The sequence below is a fragment of the Eschscholzia californica genome, unplaced genomic scaffold (assembly GCF_041429995.1).
Source record: "Eschscholzia californica isolate CP2 unplaced genomic scaffold, dmEscCali1.0.p SCAF_3, whole genome shotgun sequence".
NCBI classification, from domain to species: Eukaryota; Viridiplantae; Streptophyta; class Magnoliopsida; order Ranunculales; family Papaveraceae; genus Eschscholzia; species Eschscholzia californica.
In genome coordinates this window covers 2,089,901-2,097,457 of record NW_028238420.1, presented here as the reverse complement: position 1 = coordinate 2,097,457, position 7,557 = coordinate 2,089,901, and the positions used below count along the sequence as shown (strand labels likewise).

Below are 7,557 nucleotides of genomic sequence, written 5' to 3'. Positions count from 1 at the left end.
TTACCTTTTTCCTCTTTTTGTAGTCCTCGATTATAAACAACCAGTGTTACTTCCATTCTGAAAGAGATGTCTTCCTCAAGTATTTGTAGTTGGATATTCCTCGATATCTACAAACTCAAACACGAAACCAATCCAACAGTGAATAATACAGGAACTTCGTACTCCTTGAAGTATGGTATCATTATCCAAAAGTTCTTTTTCCTTTTCGGCTTATCTTCGCTTAGGTCACGGGCTTCCTTGGTTTTCTCCTCTGTTCTTCAGCGTCTCAGCCAAAATATTCTCTCTCTCTCTAGTTTCTCTCTCTAAAAGTTAATACCACCACACAAGTCTTTCCTCCAACCTCATTTATAGCTTCCACTCTCTTCTCATGTCCCCTACCCTTCCCTACTCTCTCTCTCTCTCTTAAAAGAGAAACAGAACCCATATTTCATCTCCTTCCTAGCTTCTAGTCTTCAAAAAACAGCTTCCTTTTTTATCTTTCTATATAAATCTCCTTTTCTCTCTCTCTCTATCTATCTAAAAAAACCCATCTTTTCCTCCTCTCTCTCTCTACATCTCTCTCTATATTGTGTTTTAATTTTATGAAAATGGTGATTTCGGAGAAGATTCAAGTGGATGGAGGACTAGAAACAGAAGGAAAGAAGAAATGGGTAATCGTTAAAATTCCAATTAGAGCTCCTTTAAAGAAGATAAGAACAAAAAGAATTGAGAAAGATATAGTGAAGAAGAGTGATCAAGAAGAAGACGAAGAACTTTCGACAACACCAACTAACAAAGAAGCTAAAATACCAGAGAGATTTTCATGCCCACCTGCTCCAAGAAAGCCTAGATCTTCTTCAAGATGTAATATTAATGGTGTTATTAGAGAGTTTTTTACCCCCCCAGACTTGGATTCTGTATTTATTCACCATTTTGAGAGAGCTAATTGAAAATTTTAAATTTCTCTAATTGTAACTCTGTTCTTGAAATGACAGACTGTGTTGATGTAATTATATGAAATGTTAGATCCTAATTAGTTCAATTCATAATCAATTCTCTAAAAACTTTTTTCTTTTTAGTTTTATTTTCTCTTGGTATTCTTGAATTTGAATTGCAGATTAGAGTAGTACCTATCCTAGGGTTTGTTGGATGTGATGCCAGTTCTTGGTTGTGTTCAATGAGGGCTCCCAATTTATTTAGTTCACACTCAAATTGTTTACTTGGTTTCTTGTTGTTGTTTTAGTTGTAACCAACGTGTCAGGCTGGTTCGAGGAACACGTTTATGGCCTTGCCCGTGGCATCACTAGACCCAAAAGGGTCAGCCACAACCAAGCCTGTCGGCACACCACGGGGTGTGGTGTTGCTTGAGTTGGACATGGTGTGATACCACAAACCTTTGCCTTTTGTTTGGCTAGATCTTGTTTGAGTTCAAGAGTATAACGTGTTTTGTGTGAATCATGTTATGGATGAAGTAGATCTTGGTTGGGAGCAGTTTCATCTACGGATGTAACTGTGTTGGAGTTGCGTCTCGTCAGTGGGTCGCAAGAGCAAGTTAGATTATTTAGAGCACATGACTTCATAGTTGGTATCAGAACGAAGAGACTAGATTCAAGTTGGGGCCTCTCTCTTGAAGCAGGGACGGATCCACGGGGGTGGGAGGGGGTGCGTCTTGGATCCTCCTGAAAAAAAAATTGTTGTAGTAATTTGTTATATATATATATATATATATATAGATAAATGTTAGTATATAACTAGCGATGTATTCAGATGAAATATAGAAGTTTCTGGCCTAGTGGTTGAAGCATTGGGGTGCAGTGTTGTGTTGAACGTAAGCGTAAGAATTCGAATTGCACTACAATCTTTTTAAATGTTATTTTTGCTATATGTGTGTCTATGCCTATGTATATATATATATATATATATATATATATATATATATTCTTTTGATCGATTTGAATTAATATATTAATGAAACAAGATAAAGCAAACAAACAAAGCAACGGCCAAGAACGAGCAAACACACTAAACGGGGAAACGGGCCGGACTCTCTCCCGTACAGCCCGCACCGGTGGGTACCAAAAACAAAACAAGCCAACCTCACCCGACCAAGGAAGGCACCTACAGGACAGACCTCAAAAGCCCACCTGGAGTGAGGTTGAGATGAAATTGGTAGGGCTTGGCTTAGTGGTGGTTGAGGTGTTGAGTTGAGATCAAGTGGGAGTGAGGTTGCGGGTTCGAGTCCCACTATGAGCAATTTGAACTATTTTAACTTTTATATATTGAATTTATTCAATTCATCTATTATAAATCCCGTTGCAAGTACCTTCATTAAAAGAGCTTTTTCAACCATTGAACTAGTTAAAACACGCTTAAGAACAAGGCCGACCAGAACATGTGGGAGGCCCCTAGCGGAATTAATATATAGGGCCTACATAGAATTTGCTAGAAAAAATAAATAAAATTCTAATGATGCGTAAAGGTGGATCAGATCTCTTGACCTCTCGTACGAAATATAAACTCTTGATCAAGAAGCTATAACTTGATTCATGTCATACTCTTGTTTAAAAACTCATTATTATTCTGCAAATAACATACATAATTTGATATAAAAAAACCCTTTACTGGGTCGGAACATAAAGGGACCGCTTTGGTTACTTTGAGGCTTTGAGCTCCGGTCGCCCCTGCTTAAGAAACAAAATGAGTGATCCGTGGTTGAATAATAGTTGAGTAGTCTGTATTAAAAAAGAAGTTTTTAATGAAATTGACAATGAGTCGGTTATGCGAACATTTCAAAATATGAACTCTCGTAGAGGTTAGTTGTCTCTGTAATAGTTGATGTATTAATATAAATTAATGAATATAAATATTTTGTTAATTACTTTGTGTGTAAAAAAAAAAATTTTACATACATAAATCTGCACCCAGTAAATGAAAATCCTGGATCCGTCACTGTCTTGAAGTACTAAGTAAGTTCCACATTGGCCTCTCTTTTAAAGTACCAAGTACTGTCCAACTTGGTCTCTCTCTCTCTCTTGTATAGATTGATCTCTCTTGTGTTTTGTATTATGCTGGAATACATTGTGCAGGACAATGTCTTTGTCATGTATCCTTCACTAAGGGTTTCCACATACAAGTGAAAGTAAGGGTAAACTCCTTTTCATGGTTCAGTTGTTGCTTGGGTACTTCAACTCATTGAATGAGCCAAACAAATTCTAACTTAGTAACCTTCAACCTCTCTCTCTCTATCTCTCTCTCTATCTCTCTCTCTAAAGCTCTCTCTCTCTAAAGCTCTCTCTCTCCTTCCATTGAGGGAGAATGAGTAAGATTCCTCTAAGACCAACTAATACACAAATGATACATCATGATCACATCATCAATCACTCCATAATTGCATGGGAATTGGGAAGGTTCTGCCTTTACTTCGACTTTGTGGTTTTAATTTTTTAGTCCTATCCTAAAAGACAAACATGTATTGTCAAGTTAAAATATTATAAACTAATCAGAATCCTATGTGGGGTCGAAATAAAATTCAAATTCAAATTCAAATATATCATATATTGATCTTTTGAATTTGATTAAAGAATTATAATTATTCATATAATATATCACAGGTATAATCCTTTCTTTATAGAATGGAGTAGGAGAGTATATGCTTTATGGATTATGGATAATCACTTCATTCATGATTTGTTAAAAGATGATTAAGGAAGTTCACCTAATCTACCTTCTTTAATCTACTAAAGTAGGATAAAAAAACAGTATTAGGGATCACAACGGCGGATAATTAACTTACCAATGTTTAACACATATAAAGTACATTACAATTATTGTAGTGGGTTTTGCAGCATACTGCCATACTGGATAAGATTAAGCTCAATAATTAGTCTAATTAATCCATGTAAATATTATTTGGTATCACATGGAAGAAAGTTAATTGGGTATTTTGCATCTTAGCTACCTTATTGGAAACAATTAGCATATTCTCCAATTAACTCTTTTAATCTTTTTTCTGATCTATTCTCTTGTCTTTCTAACAAAAAATAGCAAGAGCTCCAACATTATAGAATAAGAATGACAAAGATGTGAAAAAGGGAACATATATCTACCGTAACAAGAAGACTTTATAGTTCGAATCTTATTATTTTCAAGAAAAAAAAATTAATCTACCGTAACAAGAAGACTTTAGCCGTTACTGATATTCAATTGACTCCGAATTTAATTACCAGTTAAGTTCAAGTTCAACAGGTACAAGATATTGTTTACGACCACTTTCAAAACGTATCTTTCACTATTTGGGTTAGACTACACCTTGATCCACTCTTATTAAGTAAGATTTTTGTGATAAGAGCATCTCCAATGCAAAACTCAATCTTAGAAACTCGGAGTGCCACATAGGATTTTCTTAGTTTTTCTTAAAAAATCATCTCCAATGCAAAACTCAACTAAGATCTCAAAGATGATGTGTCGAGAGTGGAATAGAGATATCTCAAGAGGACACTCTATTTTCAGAGTGTCCTCTTGAGATATCTCTAATTGTCCAACTCATCAATATTTAAATTTCAACCAATAGAAATCAAGTCTTCGTATATTTCCAAAATAACTAGTTATTTTTTTACAAATATAACCATGACACGTAAGTAAAATAAAAGAGTTTAGAGTGTTGCATTGGAGACATACAAGAATTGAGGATCTCTATTTTCGACACCTAGGAGTGAGAATCTCAATTGGAACTTGACAAATAAGACGAATTGAGATTTTTTTGAGTTTTGCATTGGAGATGCTCTAAGCTTTGAAGATTTAGTAGTAACTCAAGCAACAATTTTTTGAATTGGTATTTAGTGGGACCATATAATCAACAATACAAAGAATGAACAGCAAAGATTCCCTTATATGTATATGTCTGTACTCGCCAATTCACTCAACAATCAAAATCAATTTTTATGAGTAAGAGAGAGAGAGAGAGAGAGAGAGAGAGAGAGAGAGAGAGAGATGGCAATGGGCCATGGGGATAATGGATAAAGATATCACCAGACTTGAGACTCAAAAGTCTAATTTTTCTGCCAGGGTCGATTGAAAAAACAAATTAATACAGTACAGAGAGATAAAGAGTTTTCATTGTACTTTTTCGGTTTTATTCGCTGTTTTAATTCACACGTATTTTCGATTTGTCCCGCTTTCAAACTCTAAGATGTCTTCGAGAAAACGACACTTATATCGTCCCCACCTTAATCACTAACGTTGATTTGATTAGGAATGGAGCTGCATCACTTGAAGTATAGCCGACATAGATTAAAGTAGAGTTCTTTCAACAAGAAAAAAAAAAGATAAAAATAGAGTTAGGAGTTTTTATAGAAGGAAAGTTGTTTATGTAGAGTGTAGATTATTTCTCATAGATGAGTTGACTCGAGATACATAATTAATTGGGTATATTCTCACATGGGAAGATGGATATCTAACAACGAAGAATATAATGTGTAAGAACTTCTCTCTTCTCTATTTTATTTCAATATGAATGATTTAGTTTTTACATTTCTCTTTTATAGAGATGAATAGGAAGATTAGTTTTGTAACTAACTAACATAAAACTAACTAATAAAACTAACTAACAGAAAAACTAACAACTAACTTCTATTCTTGATTTCTTATTGCAGGTGCCTTTAGAAGTTGAGTCAATTGTTATTGACTTAGTCAGATGTTGCTTTGTATTGACTTGCTTGACTGGTGCTTGGACCAGACTAGACTTTGTTGACGGTCAAGCTTGGACCAGACATGACTTCTGCTGACCATATAAAAGCTCTCTTTTCACTTTGCCCTAATCACTTTTGCCCTCATCTCTTCTTCTCTTCTTTCAGCCGAAACCCTAGATTCTACAGCCCCCCTCAAACCGATGATGAAGAGGAACGAAACATCATCAGTTTGGCTCGAAACTTCTGAAATAGATCTTCTGGTAGACCCTTTGTGAATATATCTGCAAGTTGTTCTGTAGTAGGAACATGGTTTACCACAACCGAACCATTTGAAACTAGATCTCGAACATAATGGAAGTCTACCTCGATGTGCTTTGTTCGCGCATGAAATATAGGGTTTAAGGCTAAATATTTAGCACTGATGTTATCACAGAAGAGTTGAAAGGGACGAGTTAGAGGCATTCGCAGTTCATCCATGAGGTATGATAACCAAACTAACTCAGTTGCTGTGTTCGATAATGATTTATATTCGGCCTCTGTAGAAGATTTAGCCACTGTGGCTTGCTTCTTCGAGCTCCATGAGATGAGACTGATCCCTAAGAAAATACAGTAACCTCCTGTCGACTTTCTCGAATCAGGGCATCCAGCCCAATCCGAGTCTGAATAAGCTTTCAGGGTGGTTAGATCACCAGCAGATAGAGTGATTCCTGAACCCATTGAGCCCTTTAGATATCTGAGTATCTTTTTAACCACCACTAAATGAGTTGTTGTTGGCTTATGCATGAATTGGGCTGTATAATTGACGGCAAATGAAACATCTGGTCGAGTAAGAGTAAGATATTGGAGAGCCCCAACAAGACTTCTATATTCTGTTGGATTTGGGAGTTCATCTCCTTCTGTGACAGAAACCCTTTTTCCACTGCTAACAGGTAACTTTGATGGCTTTGAATCCAATAGATTTGATCTCTGTAATAGTTCCAAAGTATATTTATTCTGAGTAAGTAATATCTTACCATGATGATGAGTAACCTCTATACCCAGAAAGTATGATAGTGGCCCTAAGTCCTTCATCTTGAAATTGTTGCTTAAATCCTTGATGAGGATTGATATATCTGATACTGAGTTGCCTGTTAGAATTATATCATCCACATATAGAAGCAATATCATTGTGGATGTTTGCTGATGATAGACAAACATAGAGTGGTCTGACTTACTCTTCTGAAAACCATATGATAGAAGAAAAGTTGCAAATTTGTTAAACCAGGCCCTTGGTGCCTGCTTAAGACCATAAAGAGCTTTGTGCAGATGACAAACTAGAGTATCTGTGCCTGATTTTATAAATCCAGGGGGTTGAACCATATATACATCTTCATCTAATACCCCATGTAAAAAGGCATTTGATACATCAAGCTGTTTAATATGCCATTCTTTTGTGATTGCTATAGTCAGAACCAATCTTATGGTATTTGCCTTAACAACTGGGCTAAAGGTTTCATCATAATCAATGCCTTCCTGTTGGTGAAACCCTTTAGCAACAAGCCTAGCTTTATACCTTTCAATTGTGCCATCACTCTTCTGTTTCAATTTGAATACCCATTTGCATCCAAGAACATTCATGTTTCTGTTATAAGGAACTAAGGACCATGTTTTATTATCAATTAGAGCTTGATATTCTTCTTGCATTGCCTGAACCCAAGCAGTATGCTTAGCTGCTTCCTTATATGATTTTGGTTCAGAGGGTAGTTCTAATATAGTCAAATAAGCTACATCTAAACTGTGAGGTGATGAATAGTGAGCCACAAAATCTTTTGGGAGATTTTTAGGTTTGACAATACCATTCCTACCCCTTGTTGTGATTTGACTGGATGGTGGAGGATGAGATGTTCCTAGT

The 7,557-nt window shown here is 35.8% G+C and overlaps 1 pseudogene across 1 annotated transcript; it reads left to right on the top strand.

Annotated features, from left to right (window-relative positions):
* The first annotated feature begins 298 nt into the window (after window positions 1–298).
* LOC147547613 (cyclin-dependent protein kinase inhibitor SMR6 pseudogene) lies at window positions 299–1,043 on the top strand (annotated as a pseudogene). The gene has a single exon (XR_015237091.1). The product of XR_015237091.1 is annotated as a cyclin-dependent protein kinase inhibitor SMR6 pseudogene (transcript).
* Window positions 1,044–7,557: the final 6,514 nt, after the last annotated feature.